Consider the following 16,912-nt stretch of genomic DNA (forward strand, 5'->3'; position numbering starts at 1 on the left):
GAAAACGATAACAAACTGATCCGGATACTCCGAAATATGCGGTTCATCAAGTCCATAAACACCGCTGAGCATTGGTAAGCCCAAATGGCATTACAAAACTCATAATGACCGTATCTCGTACGCGTCTTCTGGACATCGGAATCTCGACTCTCAATTGATGATATCCGATCGCAGATCAATCTTAGAATACACGATGTACCTCCGAGCTGATCAAACAAATCCTCTACCCGTGGCGGGGTACTTATTTACGGTCACCGCATTCAGTTGCCTATAGTCAATACATAACCTCATGGTGCCGTCTTTCTTCTTGACAAAACGGAGAACCCCATGGTGAAACACTAGGGCGAATGAATCCTCTGTCTAAAGCTCCCGGAGTTGAACCTTCAGCTCGTTCAACTCTTTTGGTGCCATACGATACGGAGCTTTCGATGTCGGCGGTTCCCGAATCACTCAATAGCAAACTCCACCGGCCTTGGGAGGCAAACCGGCAGCTCCTCCGAAATACATCCGGTACTCCGGACAACAGAACGCCGGAGAGCTACTAACTACATCCCTCGATCGATCAACGATAAGAAAACCATGATACCATGGAGATGCAGGCTCGAATCGCCGAAATAATCGAGACACCGTCGTCTCTGATGCCAGTGAAACTCCACGAGGGTTGGTTCGGAGGCCGGAAAGTGACCACCCTCGTCTGGCAATCAACGGTAGCATGATACATTGACAGCCAATCCATGCCAAGTATGACATCAAACTCGACCATCTCCAATACTAGAAGATCTACCGTAAGTATCATGTTGCCAAAGTCTAACGGGCAACCTCTGATCTCCTGGGTGACGTCTAAAGTATCACCGGACGGTAGAGAGACAGTCAATCGCCGCAACCTAACCGTAGGTAATCTACCAATCTCCCGCATAAAGGTACGGGATATAAAAGAGTGCGAACTACCAGTATCAATCAAAATATCAGCAGTAAATGCATAAATGGAAATCGTACCGCGGAAAACGGATCCGTCGGCCCGCTGAGCATCCTCCCTGGTAATCGCATGAACTCGTCCAGTCTCTGGCGGAGGAGGAGGAGGTAACGCTGCCAGCGGCTGCTGCGGCTGGGCAGAAGCCTGCCACTGAGGCGCTGCTGGACTAGGTGCCAGATAAGACTGAGAGGATGGTGACTGATACTGTGCAGCTGGCTGGGACTGAGTCTGATACTGCCCCTGAGTCGGATAATAAGGTCCTGGAGCAAAACTCTGGGGTGCTACAGAAGCACTGGAGTACTCCTGTCCAAGCATGCCAAATGCTGCGAGGGAGCTGCCTCCCGACTGTGAAGATTGGGCTCGCCTCCTCGATATGCCTCGATCGACTAGACTGCCCTCCGACTGACCTCCGAGGAGGCCGTGTCTTGAGCCTTCACCGACAATCCGCTCAGGTGCCTGGCGGTTGCAATAAAAGCAAACTGACTGCCCCAGAGAGCAGGGTGAGGTGATCTCTGGATCCACATCTGAAACAATGAGTATCACCGGAAGGTGGTTCTCTGCTAAGAAACCGGGAACGCGTCTCAAGAAGACCGTCCGATTTACGAGGCCTACGAGACGCCCTGTAAGCACCCCGACCGACCGTCAGTGACTACTCCGAGGCTGCCTGCTGGACTGCCACGATGTCGACCGTATGCTTTCTTTTCTGTCCGGATATGCTGTCTGCCGAGCTAACTCTATCATCAAAGCTCGATTCAATGCATCGAGTAGGATGTAATCCCTAATCCAACAAGCTGTACATGCAGATAACCATCCAATCCCTGTATAAACTGCATCATGCCAGTTCTGTCCTCCACAACTAACTCTGGACAAAACTGAGCCAACCGGAGGAATTCAGTATTATACTCGGTCATTGAGCGATTATTCTGCCTCAGACTCATAAAATCCTGTCGGCGAGCCATCTGATAGGACAGTGGAAAGAAACGGCTCTCAAAAGCCTCTCTGAACCTGGTCCATGTGACGTTGCGCTCACCAATAATAGAACGCTGAGTAACCCACCAGGCATTAGCTTCATCCCGTAAATGGTAAGCAGCCAGCTCTGCTTTCTCCCACTCAGAGCAAGCCATATAGAAGAAAGTCTGCTCCATAGTCTCTATCCATGACAGAGCCATACTCGGATCGAGATCTCCGCGGAAAAGAGTGAAACGAGTCTTCATCGACTCCAACGCCGGAATCCTAGCTCGTCTGACAATATCGATGGTATGTCGGACGATGGCAGGCTCTTGGAGTGATACTACGTGGTACCGCTGGAATAAACCGGAGGAGGAACTCCCGGTGTTGTTGTATATACCGGAGCATAAGCCGTCGGTGCTGCCTGGGGAACAAAAGTGGTGGCAGCGGAGGTACAGTGGAAAAGGTACGAATGTGGAGCACTCAGAGGCATCGGGGTACAAAGCACCGTGCCTGCACATCTGAGGTCCAAGTGGTGGTGGCATCGAATACGTCGTGGTCGCGCTAGAGCGGATGTCGGGTACACCAATGGTACCCCTGGTACTGTAAATAAGGTAGGAGTGGATACCGTCGGTGTGGCCAAAGTAGGTATCTCTAGGAGCTATCGGGATTTGAGAGCCCGATGCTCCCGCTGCATCCTGAGTCTGCCCCTTCACAGGCTCACTAACAGTGGGCATCTCTGGCATATCCAGAGATCCCGTGGTCCTCGCGTGGTCGTCCAGCACCACGTCTCGCGGCATATGAGTAGATCGTCTCATATCTGTTAAATTAAATTACAGATATCAATACCAATATAACCAACATAAAATAACAACATACCTATTTGCTGTCTGGAGATGTTCCGTCGCTGTCCAGTCCCCAATTTGACCTCAAAATTCCGAACGTACATATCGTCGGAAATCCAAATAAATCCGAAACGGAAATCCGAAACATAACCCTATCGAAAATCCGATAAATCCAAAATATCCAGAATACCAACAACAGGTATCCGATAAATCTCCAGAACACCAAAAAGCAGGTATCATAACCCGCTCTGATACCAAATAAATTGGTATCAGATAAATCCCAAAAATCCAAAATACGAAACAAAAGATCGTAAAACTGTGCTCTGATACCACTAAATTGTCACGCCCCCAGAAGAGTCCCTGTCCGAGAAAATTTCGGCAGCATCTCCCCTGTACGGTGGACAATCAAAATTTTCTACAAGCACTAAATACTCAGCCACAGGCGGCTGGAATAATAACAGTAATAAAAATCAATCACCACGCAGTTTATATATATATTCAGCCTCTGGCTGACACAACCACGCAGTAATAATACTCTGACTCAAAAACCACCCTACTCAACTACACTCGTAAAGCTCAAAACCGACGAACTCACCTCTTCTGCCATCCAGGCAGGCATGTAGTAGAATAAAAACCAAATCCAAATCCATCGATATAATAAAATCTATAACATGTCCATAAACAAATAAATCCAGAACATAACAAGTTCAAATAGTCTAAAACAGAAAGAAACTAAAGAAAAACCAAATATATCCTGGAGGTCTGCAGGACCAGCACTATGTGCAGTGAGGACTAGCGACTGGAACTCCCTCCTGACAGCATCAACCTGAAAATATCAACAATGGAGGCGGGGTGAGTCCAACACTCAGCAGGTACAGTTGATATGCAAAGTAAAGAAACAACACCTAGCACTAATCATGCGTACAGTCTCCTGATAAAAAGATAAGAATGCATCTGAAATAAACAGGAGAATACTGTACTAACCAGGTCCTGAGTATAAGGTCAAACAGTCCGAGGGATAAGGAAATCCTGTATGCATGTCAAACATAGGTATCCAAACAATATGCAGCATATAAATGCAGCAAACACAAACACAAGCAATAAATGCATCATGCATATGATGCCAATGATGCGTCCTGGTCACCCCTGACGCCAGTCGATCATCTCACACAATAGTGAGGCCGAGTGGGTAGGGCTGTGACAACCGTGCACTCTGTCGTCACTACTCCTGATGAGTGACCGAGTGGACGGGATGCTGTCGGAGTACACCTATCCTCCTACCCCAAATCATAAATGGGGGAGCACAATGCTCTCAACTCCCGGTACACGATGACGGGGAGGAATCCTAGCCGGATAACACGTTGTGTCACACTACCCATGAGCGGACCAACGGTGCCTAACAGTGTCCCTGCTGCAACACACTCTGCCTGAATCGACCACTAACCCATGAGTGGTGGTGTGTGCAGATCCATGTAACTGGCGATGTGCTCAACAATAATGGAGCGGACTATCGCACAGCATGCAATCATGCAAATGATGCATGGCAATAACCATATAAACATCCTGACCTAATCCATATATATAGAAAAGTGCACCCTAGGTCAACGAATCATATCGAATCAAAGGTACACAGAAGGTATAAAAACCTAGGTCCTGAACATGGTCAAGCATGGCATATCACTACCCCTATAAGCATGTACAAACAGGTAAAATATACCTGAGATGCAAAACCAATCAATCAATCAAGCATGTAAGATTTGGGTAGTGATTAACCGAAACAGATAAGAAACACAATTAATACAACATGTTAATTTAATTACTAAGCATATCAAATGACATAAGTCAAAAGTACCCGCCTCCAAAAATAGAAAGGTCCAATCTAGCAAATCCAAGTCGAGACGCCCGTCTCGAATCAGAGTCCTGCGTCAAAACAGTATATATATTTATTTAGCTAAATCCAAACGAAATAGCTAAATAAAATTCCCAAAACTGAATTAGGACAAACCCTAATCACCACAATACAATTTATCTAATTAAACCTTCAATCAAACCTGCACATGATCATCCATCTAAAATAATCAAATCCAATCATGATCTACATAAAGGATTAATTATCTAATTCAATTCTACATATGATCATGAATTCAAAATGATACTATGATCCACAACCAAGATCAAATACCTACACATAAGCCTAATTCAACTTAACCAATTGGTATCAAACTTACTACACATCAGGTATCAATCACCCTACACATACCTCAATCTCCAATCCTCTGTTCTTGATCCAAAACCACTGATGATGCTGATTTGAAGGCTGCCAAAAATCAAAAACACCCCACAATACACCAAACCTCACCAATCCGTGACCTAGACTAGAAGCAAAGAAAAACATGAACTGAGATCTAGCCACAAACCTAATTCCACAGCTAGGTATGGCCCTTACCTTCCCAATTCGGCTACGGCAGAAATCACTAAGCAGTGGCGTCGCACTGTGCAGAGGTGCGGCGGTGCTTTGCTGAGGACAAACGGCCGGCGTCAGTGGGCAGAGAGGAAGATAATCGGGTGGCTTGGTGCGTCGCCGGCGGCTAGGGCACCGAGACAGAGAAGAGGTGAGGAGATAGCCGGCGGTGGTCGGCGCTAAAAACTTAGAGCTCGGCGTGGAGAGGCCGGCTCTTACTCCTGTGGCCGGAGTGTCTCGGGAGGATGAGGTACACAGCCCGGACGGTGGTGGTTTGTGCTAGGGCACGGCGACGTCATCGGCAGAGAAGAAGGGATAGGAGAAGAGAGGCGTCGGCGCCGGTTAGGGCAAGGAAAGAAGTCGGGCGCGCGGTGGTTTCGGCGTCGGGTGCACGGGAAAGAAACGGAGAGAAAAAAAAAGGAATAACTAAAAAGAAAATAATATTTAAAAGAAAATCATGCATTTCCTCATTTAAATAGGGAAGCCCAAACAGGCTTTTCCGTAACCCAAATTTTATCTCCGTTGAACTTATCCGTACGAGCTCCGAAAAATTCCCGAAAAATTTCCAAAAATTCCGAAAAATTCCCTTAATTATATTCGCCTATTTCCGGTATTTTACAAAATGACCAAGAGACCTTTTAAGGTCAAGGGGTATAGAGCCAAAGAAGTGTTGGAATTGGTTCATTTTGATTTGTGTGGACCTATGACTATCCAAGTAAGAGGTAGTTTCGAATATTTTATCTCTTTTATAGATGACTATTCGAGATAGGGTACATTTACTTAATGCACCGCAAATCTGAGTGCTTTGATAAGTTCAAAGAATACAAGGCTGATGTGGAGAAACGTCATGGTAAAGGTATCAAGACACTACGATTTGATCGTGATGGCAAGTACCTCTTAGGAGAGTTTAGGAATTACTTATCAGAGATCGTGATTCAATCTCAACTGTCTGCACCTGGTACACCCCAACAGAATAGTGTAGCAGAATGAAGGAATAGGACTCTTATGGAAATGGTTAGATCAATGATGAGTTATTCAGAATTACCAAATTCATTTTGGGGATATGCTCTGGAAACGGCAGTGTACATTCTGAACTTGATACCTTCTAAGTCAATAATCTCTACTCCCACAGAATTGTGGAATGGGCGTAAGCCTAGTCTGAAACATATTCAGATTTGGGACAGTCCAGCACATGTGCTAAAGGGAGATGCTGATAAGTTGGAATCACGTACAGAAGTTCGCTTGTTTGTGGGTTATCCTAAACGAATGAAAGGTGGTTTATTTTGTAGTCCTAAAGATCAGAAGGTCATTGTTAGCACCAATGCTCAATTTTTAGAAGAGGGCTATGTAATGAACCACAAGCCCATGAGTAAAATTGTTCTTGAGGAAATAAGAGAAGACACGTCTACTTTAGTACCAACGGTACAAGATGAGATACCAAAAGAAACTGCAACATGTGTCACAAATGATGCATAATTACAAGTAGTGTCTCGTCGTAGTGAGAGGGTTGTTAGGCAACCTGAAAGATTCATGTTTTTGGGAGAATCTTCAGACTTAATCCCTGGTGAACATGAACCTGATCCCTGGACATATGATGAAGCACTCCAAGATAAAGATCAGCATCTTGGCAAAGTACAATGAACTCTAAAATAGAATCTATGTATTCTAATCAAGTCTGGAAGCTTGTAGAACCACCAAATGGTGTAAAAGTCATTGGTTGTAAATGGGTCTACAAAAGAAAAAGAGGGACAGATGGGAAGGTGGAAACCTTCAAAGCAAGGCTTGCTGCAAAAGGATATACTCAGAAAGAGGGAATCGATTATGAGGAAACCTTTTCGCCGGTAGTCATGCTTAAGTCTATCTGGATTCATTTATCTATTGCCACTCGTATGGATTATAAGATTTGACAAATGGATGTCAAGAAAGATTTCCTTAATGGAAGTCTTGAAGAAAATATTCATATGAAGCAACTAGAGAAATTCATTGCGAAGGGCAAAGAGCATCTTGTATGTAAGCTCAGTCGGTCTATCTATGGACTGAAGCAAGCTTTGAAATATTAGAACATTCGGTTTAATGAAGTGATCCAATCTTACGAATTTATTCAGTGTCCGGATGAGTCTTGTGTGTACAAGAAGAGTGACGGAAATGTGGTGGTATTTCTTGTACTATACGTAGATAACATTTTGCTCATTGGCAACAATGTCAAAGTGTTGTCAGACGTAAGGGTAAGGTTGTCCAAGCAGTTTGATATGAAGGATTAGGGAGAATGTGGACATATTGTTGGGATCAAAGTATAAGGGATCACAAGAAAAAATGTTGTGCTTATCCCAAGTTTCATACATCGATACTATTCTAGCTCGTTTTAGCATGCAAAACTCCAAGAAAAGTTTTCTAACTTTTCGGCATGGAGTACCTTTATCAAAAGAGATATCTCCTAAAACATCAAAGGAAATAGAGGACATGAAGGTAGTTCCTTATGCTTCGGCTGTAGGAAGCCTAATGTATGCAATGCTATGTATGAGACCAGATATCTATTTTGTCATGGGCATGGTTACTAGATATCAAAGTAATCCAGGATAGGGACATTGGACTACCGTAAAGCATATATTAAAGTACCTGAGAAGGACTAGAGATTATATGCTGGTTTATCAAGCAGATGATTTTCTCCCTGTGGGTTACACGGATTTGGATTTCTAATCAGATAGGGGCAATAGTAAGTCGACCTCAGGGTATGTGTTTACTTTGGGAGGTGGAGCCATAACATCGAGGAGTGTTAAGCAGAAATACGTTTCGGACTCCACCATGGAAGCTGAGTATGTGACAGCCTCTGAGGCAGCCAAAGAGGCTATACATCTCAAAAACTTCTTGATGGACTTAGATGTGATTCCTAATTTACCCAAAATTATCACAATTTATTGTGATAATAGTGGTGTAGTAGCAAACTCGAAGGAACCACGAGCCCATAAGGCAAGTAAACACATTGAGTGCAAGTGCCACCTGATACGAGACATCATAAAGAGAGGAGAAGTTGTTGTCGCCAAGATTGCATCAGAAGATAACCTGGCAGATCCTTTCACTAAGGCCCTTTCAGCGAGAGCTTTTGATGGGCATGTTGAGGGGATGGAGATTAGATGTATGGCATCATATATGGTAGCATAGTCTTTTAGTATAAGTGAGAGATTGTTAGAATGTATACTAAAAGCCTAGCTTTTGTATAAACATTTATTTTGAAATGAGAATCACATTGGTCAAATGTCTGCATTTAGTTAAATGCAGTTGCCCATTTAATTTATATTGTAGATAACATGGTGTGTGATGTCACACAGAAGATCATGTTATCAGTTCCTTATAAATTATAAATAGTAGCTCACAACCAAGATGGATTGGGACAAACCATTAGAATAATTATAGTGTAATTTGTATTAGTTTATCTTGACTATAAAATTACACTAGTACACTATGTGTGTATTGAGCAGGATCATTTGAGGTTCTTCCTTTTATACTGACTGCATAAAAGAACAGAACCTTTGTTATTATGGATATGCATACTCTTAATCCTGATATAATAACAAGCACATGTACTTAGTATTTATTTCTTTAATTTATTAATGGGTGGGATTTATTCGTTAAATCAATATACCCGATAAATTAAGAAATAATATTATTTATATGGTGTGTTATTAATTATAGAAGGAAACTATGTCCTAGTTATCTAGGTTGATGATGCCCCCTTGAGGAGCTCATAAGAATTGTCATGTAAGCCCTATAGATGGACTTAGTTCGACATGACAATGAAGTTGAGTGGTACCACTCTTGGAGCTAGATGTGATGTTAACTAAGTGAGTTGTTAGTAACTCATTTAATTTATGGGCATTCGATATCTTAAACACTGGGAGATTAACGCACTCATGATAAGAAAGAGCTCATAATGTAATATGGGATTGGTGCGATAGTTCAATAATAACTCTTTAGTGGTATGAGTTATTATTCATGAACTTGAGTTGGGTGTTCGGGTCGAACATAGGAAGCTCAAGCTCATCAGGAGGCCAAAATCAATTCCTCTTCTAGGTTCATGTTGTAGCCTCTATGTATAAAACCTCATATCCAACCAATTCCACTTCTTACCCAAGTAATGGGCCGGCCGCATCCTTGCTTGGTGCCCAAGCAAGGGCCGACCAAGCATTGGTTGGAGCCCAAGAGGTGGTCGGCCAAGCCTTGCTTGGTGCCCAAGTAAGGGGTCAGCCACAAGGGAATTAAAAGAGGTTTTTAATATTTTAAAATCTTTCCTTTTATAGCCATCCTCCAAGGGATTTAAAAGAGAGATTTTAATTTTAAAATTTTTCCTTTTATAGCTATCCTCCAAGGGATTTAAAAGAGAGATTTTAAATTTTAAAAACTTTCCTTTTATAGTCATCCTCAAAGGGATTCAAAAGAGAAGTTTTAATTCTTAAATCTTTCCTTTTTTATAGTCATCTATAATTTTTTAATAGAGAGATTTTAATTTTAAAATTTTCCTTTTATAGCCATCCATAAAGGGATTTAAAAGAGAAATTTTAATTTTAAAATCTTTCTTTTTATAGCTATCCACAAAGGAATTTAAAAGAGAGATTTTAATTTTAAAATTTTTCCTTTTTTGTTGCCCAAGCTATGGCCGGCCATGATTGAAATTAAAAGGAAATTTTAATTATGTTTAAAACTTTCCATTTTAGCATTCACCAAGGATTATAAAAGAGAGGTAGATGGTGTCTTATGGTATAACACAACCTAAAGTTCCCTCTTCTATTTTCCTTGGTGGCTGACCCCCTTTCTCCTCTTCTCCCTTTGCTTTCTTCCCTTAAGTCAGGCATCACATCAAGCCTTCACCTCCTTGTGGCCGGTTTCTTGGAGAAGAAGAAGAAGAGAAGGAGGCTCCCTATTCTAGCATCCCTTGGTGGCCGAAAGTCTTGGAGGCATACAAGTGGTTCAGGTGGTGTTGTCTTGGTAAATCGTCACCCACACAATGTCCAAGAGGAGAGGAATACAGGAGAAGATCAAGAGGTCTTTAAGATACAAAGAAAGGTATAACTAGTTCTTTATTCCGCAGCGCAACTAGTTTAGTTTTTCTTTGTATGGATCCTAAAATACCAACACAAGAGGCTAGCGATTTTGTGTTTTGATTTTGTCCTTCGATTGAGTTCTCTTTAGTTAAACCTAGGGTTTACTGTAAGGAGTTTAAATATTCAATTTCTTTGAAAGTCTTTGTCTAGGAAGTGGTGGATGATCCCATAACCAAGAAGGTCGAGTGTCTTGCCAATGACCTGGAAGCCAATCCTTGAAATAGATTTTAATCAACTTTTATAATATGGTTTAACTTATGAAGAACACATGAGTTGAACTTGGATTAATAATGTTAAGTTTCATTTGTAATCCAAGTGTAATTTATGAAGATCACATGGGATGAATTTAGATTAATAATGTTAAGTTTCGTTTGCAATCCAAGTTTAACTTATGAGAAGCACATGAGTTGCTAGGAAAAGTTCTGTACTTGTACAAATTTTTATACAAGGGAAACAGAACGGAATTCCGAGTAGCACCCAACAGTAATGAGTGCTCCATTACAAGAGGGGAGACGCCTGTGACTTCCTTAGGTGTCCATGCAAACACATAGTTATTTTGGACCAAGCATTGTATCAACTCGGTTTTAAGTGGGGGATCTAGATCAATGGCTACATAAGTCACAGCTTTTGGTCGCCCAGCCTGTATTTGTATTTCTTCTTTCTCTTCATATATTAGACCGGGTGGTTTCTCCTGAATGACATTAATTTTCATTCTTTGAATTTTACGTGCAATGTTGACTTCTGTCTTGATGATCTCCACATAACATTTACTCGCCATTAATTGATCTCCACGAACTTCACCCACTTGATTATCCATAGGATATTTCACCTTCTGGCAGAAATTAGAAACGACCGCCTGAAATTCATTCAAGGTCGGCCTACCCAATATGACATTATAAGCAGAAGGTGCATCCACCACCATAAAATAAGATCTTCTTGTTCTCATCAGGGGCTCCTCCCCTAAAGATATGGCCAGTTTTATTTGGCCTAGTGGCTATACTTCATTACCTGTGAAACCATATAGAGGAGTCACCATGGGCTAAAGCTCACTTGAATCTATCTGCAATTGGTCAAAAGCTTTTTTGAAGATAATATTAACAGAACTACCGGTATCAATAAAAGTACGAGAAATGTTGTAATTAGAAATAATAGCCTTGATTATTAAAGCATCATCATGGGGTATTTCTACCCCCTCCGATCCCTTGGCCCGAAACTAATCTACGACCCTGTTGCCCTTTCCATATTGTATCCTATTGCATGGATCTCTAATCTCCGAGCATATAATTTCCTTGCCCGGTTTGAGTCACCATCAGTAGGTCTGCCCGCTATCATGTTGATGTTATCCGAAGCGACATTGGTTCGGTTCTCCTCTTGCCTAGCAGTTGTTGGCTCGGGCTATGTGTGATCGGGCATCTGGATTGGCATGACCAACATCTATAATACTCCCTGTTGTGGTTCGATCGTCCTATATTCCAGTTTCAGTAGATTGTTTTACCTTAGATATGGTTGTCGATTAGGAGATTGGCGTCGATACCGGGTATTATTTACCCGCTGGTTTTTCAGTGAAAAATAATTTTCTGTATAATGAGTACTCGACATATGATACGTACACCATCTTCATAGGATTTCTTGTGGCATCGCCACATGTTGTACTGCTTGGGGTCTAGATTTAGGTTGATGATGTGGAGGATCCACACGAGGTCCCTTAGGTAGATGAACAAGAACTATGAATCATTCATTAATTGGAGCCAGAATAGGTACCACATTTTCCTTCTACGAGCAGCTTGAGCCTCTTCAACATTAATAAATTTAGTAGCTCATTCAATTAATAAATCAAAATTAGCTAGAGGATTTCACACTAGGTCCTTGAAGAAATCATTATCATTGAGTCTTTGAGAGAAAGCACTCACCAAAATTTCAGTAGTAGCACTAGGAACATCAATAGCTACTTGATTAAACCTTTTAATATAAGCTTTAATGGCCTCTTTAGGTCCTTGTTTAATGGAAAAGAGACTCTAGGGGGTCTTGTTGTACCTCCAATTACTAGAGAAGTGATGCAGAAATACCTTACAAAAATCCTTGAAACATCGGATGGAATTTTATGGTAACTTCTTGAACCACCTTTGAGCCCACCTCCAAACGTGGTAAGAAACATCCGACACTTGACACCATCAGTAAACTGTTGAAGGAGTGCTGCATGTTCAAATTTAAGAAGATGGTCTTCTGGATCAGTAGTCGTTCCAGAATACTCTCCAACATTTAAGTTCTGATAGTGTTTTGACAATGGATCATCAAGCACCCTCTGAGAGAAATGAGTAACAATTCTCTCAGGGGAGCTATCGCTGGACACCATCTTTCCTTTGCATTTTTCTCTTGTCGGTACTTCACCTGAAGACTCCTGAAACACCGGTCTTCATCCTCCTTGCTCCATAGGAGTACGAAAAAATGCTCAGGGATGTTAAGTAGGGGAAACGGGAGCAGGAGTTATATAAGCATGATCATCTTCTTCCATACCTCTGCTACAGGCAAGGTACCTCTAGTATTCGCTTGTTGTTGCTGTTGTAATGCCTTCTGTACTCTCGCACTGATGAGCATCTCTAGATCTTCTTGAGTTAAAGTGATGGTAGTGAGTTTTCCAACATCCTCCATCATATAGTCTCATATTCAAGTGAAAGTTTCCACAGATGATGTCAAATTTGATCCTGTCTGAAAGCTATGAGATGAAGCTCTGGGTAAGGTGGGCGATGATTCTGAGGAGGACGAATAATGATAGATCTAAGAAAACTAAAGTAGATCTGGAAGAACTCCAATGAAGAGTGCACCCCGACGAAGAAAATCATGGATCAATGCTCCAATGGGTGATCTCTCCTCCTGCGCACTATGAGATCAACCAACAAAGCGTTAGAGACCTAAGACCGGAGTGGGAATCCCTGGCTAGGCCCTCCAATGCTCAAGTTAGTTATCTCACTCCAAGGAAGAAGAAATAAGAAAGAAGAATAGTAAACTGAAGTGGAACTAGGGTTTGAGTGGTGATGTTGCACATACCTTCCAGCGGAGAGGATTTCCCTTTTTATATCACCTCATATAACCTCTGTAGTCATGAGGTAGACCCTGGTTTGTTAGACTTTGTTAGGCGATGACATAAGTACAACATGCAGAAGTTTCTAGGAACTATTTGTAGGACCGTTGGGCCGGCTAGAAGGGGGGGTTGAATAGCCCTGTAAAAAAAACAAAAACAACCCTTCTCGAACTCTTAAACTAACACTTGTATAAAATTAGCTAAGCAGAAATACAAGAAAGAAACGAGGCACCGTGTTTGACTTGGTTACAACCGGGGAGGTTGTTAATCCAAGGAAAGTGATCGCACTAAAAACTCCTTCGGGCGGAGAAGCCTCTTACACCGATGAAAGCACAAAAACAGAAGCTAAACTAGAACAATGAGCGCACAAGTGTTTGGAATGCTAATTACTGAGTTGATATGAAGCTTCTGGACCAAGGCTATATTTATAGCCTTGGTCGGGGCACCTGGAAGGGTTCCGGGCGCCCTGGGGGGGATAAAACTTTATCCTCCAACGTCCAGAACGCGAAAGATGCGTTCTGGTCAAACTTCACGTTCCGGGCGCCCCGGACTGTTCCGGGCGCCCCGGGCGCCCCGGAGCAAAAAGTCAACTCTGGTTGACTTTTACGTCCGGGACCTCTGCTCCGTTTCAGTCCTGCCTCGGTCCGGGTCTTCCGCTCCGGATCCGCTTACTTGGGTGATCTCTACCATCCGGAATAGGGCTCACCCGAACCCAACTTCTGGTCTTCTCGAGCGTGCTTCCCTCCGGCTTCTCGTCCCTCGGAATTGCCGCATGTTTCCTTCTCGTCCGCCAGCATACTCATCCGCAGTCTTCGTCCCTCGGTCGTCGACCTTCTCGCTAGCTGCGTCTCTTGCTCCCCGAGCAATCTTCCGCTCCGACTTTCGTCCCTCGGAACCACCGCGCGCTTCCTTCTCGTCCACCGGTGTACTCTTCCGCAGCGCCTCGTCCCTCGGACGCACAGCGTGCCGTCCTTCTCGCTAGCTGCGTCTTCCGCTCGGGTACCTGTGCTCCTAAGCTCCTGCATACTTAGACACAAGGTTAAATACACACAGGACCTAACTTAACTTGTTGATCACACCAAAACAACCTTGGGGTTCCAACAATCTCCCCCTTTTTGGTGTGATCAACCCAAGTTAAGCTAGGGTAAAAATAGACATTTAATAAAATTAAATACATTAACTTAATTTGTAATTTAAGTACAAAAAGATAGAAAAATTAAATCTATCTACCTACCTCCCCCTAGACTTATACTTTCCCTTTCTCCCCCTTTGATCACAAAAAATGGGGTTCCAAGAAAAATAATCTAAGGGTTAAAGACTTAAAAAATATTTCTAAGTAATTTAAGCTGAGATTTCTTGTTTAAAAAGATTCTTAACAAAAAAAATGATTTTTGAGAAATTTTTAGAAAAATTCTAAGTAAGTAAATTTGAAATAAAATGTTTTGAATAACCTTTTTCAAGCACTAATTAATTCTTGTATTAATGCTTCATTAGTAGGTTAATTAAACATTTATTTCAATATTTTGGCTTCCAGGTCGTGGCGAGGCACTAGGCCTTCTTGGTTATTGGAGCAACAACCACTTCCTTAGACAAAGCCTCATAAAGAAATTATTTGTTTAATTTTCTCACTTAAAGCGCTAATTTTAATTTTAAAATTAATTTAAGCATGATTTAGGAACCCAATATAGGTTCCAACCTACTGGATTAACTAAAAAGTTTTTAGGGACATGTTTTCTTGAGATGTTCCTAATTTGTCCCGGGTGATATTTAAAGTACTAATTTAAATTATTAAATCTTCTAAAATTGGTTTTAGATGAACATGCATAGTTTTTTAAGTTATCTATTTGAATTTTCAAATTTTGATTTTCTAATTCCAATTTTTCATTTTTCAATTTTAATTTATCTAATTCTTCTAAGAGACAAGACTTAGCTAGAATTACTTTTAAATTTTTATTTTCACTTTCTAATTTGCAGCAGTCTTTTGTTAAAAGTTTAACGAACTTAAACATTTTATCGGGAGGAAGAGATCGTACCTGACTTACCTTGTCGAACTCGTTGTCCGTTTCTCCCCCTGAGATGCTGCTTTCTTCCGACGTGTCTCCCCCTTCATCGATGCTCTCGATGCTCATTTCGGAAGAGCTTGAATCGCAGTCGTCGTCTTGATGGCTCACCATCAGTGCGAGTCCGGAGAATGCTTCGACTTCCGATTCGGACGACGTATCGTCCCACGTCGCCTTCAAGGCCTTTCGTTTCTGGATATGCTTCTTACCCTTCTCCTTGTCTTTGTTCTTTAGCTTGGGGCAGTTGTCCTTGACGTGCCCTTCTTCCTCGCAGTGGTAGCAGTGGATCGCCCTTTTCTTCTTTCCCTGCGGATGGTTAGTAGATCTAGATTTACAAAGTTTCTTAAATCTTCTTACCATCATTACCATTTCCTCGTCGTCGAGAGAGGATTCTGACTCAGGTTCGTCTCTCGAAGCTTTGAGCGCGACATTGTTCTTGGGCTCCTTTATTCCTGCACATCTTGACTCATGGACTTCAAATGTTGAAAAAAAATTCTTCGAATGAAATTTTTTCTAAGTCCTTAGAAATGTAAAAAGCATCTACTAGTGATGCCCATTTTGAATTTCTTGGAAATGAATTTAAGGCGTACCTGAGCGAATCTCGGTTACTTACCTTTTCTCCGAGATTCGTGAGTCCGGTGATGATTTCTTTTATTCTGGAGTGCAGATGTGCGACTGTCACGTCTTCCCCAAGTCGCAGGCTGGTGAGCTGATTGCGAAGCAGATCTCGTCTAGCGAGCTTGGCTTCGGACGTCCCTTCGTGCAGCTCAAGAAACTTCTCCCAAAGTTCCTTTGCAGAGTTGTATCTACCGATCCTGTTGACTTCTTGAGGCGGAAGAACGCTCAGCAGATGGTACTCTGCTTTGCCGTTTGCCACGAAGTCGGCCTGCTCCTTTTTTGTCCATTTATCTATTTCCTTGTCCTCTGGAGCTTCAAAGCCAAATTTCATTGTTAAAAATAATTCAATATCTATTGTAAGAAATACCTGCATCAGTTTTTTCCAGGTAGCGAAGTCCCCTTCATATTTCGACGGGTGGATGCTTGGTCCGGCCATCGCGTTGCTTCGTTCGGCGGTTAGTCCTCCTGAAGCGCCTTGGCTCTGATACCACTTGTAGGACCGTTGGGTCGGCTAGAAGGGGGGGTTGAATAGCCCTGTAAAAAAAACAAAAACAACCCTTCTCGAACTCTTAAACTAACACTTGTATAAAATTAGCTAAGCAGAAATACAAGAAAGAAACGAGGCACTGTATTTGACTTGGTTACAACCGGGGAGGTTGTTAATCCAAGGAAAGTGATCGCACTAAAAACTCCTTCGGGCGGAGAAGCCTCTTACACCGATGAAAGCACAAAAACAGAAGCTAAACTAGAACAATGAGCGCACAAGTGTTTGGAATGCTAATTACTGAGTTGATATGAAGCTTCTAGACCAAGGCTATATTTATAGCCTTGG

The sequence above is a fragment of the Zingiber officinale genome, chromosome 7A (genome assembly GCF_018446385.1).
Source record: "Zingiber officinale cultivar Zhangliang chromosome 7A, Zo_v1.1, whole genome shotgun sequence".
NCBI lineage: Eukaryota > Viridiplantae > Streptophyta > Magnoliopsida > Zingiberales > Zingiberaceae > Zingiber > Zingiber officinale.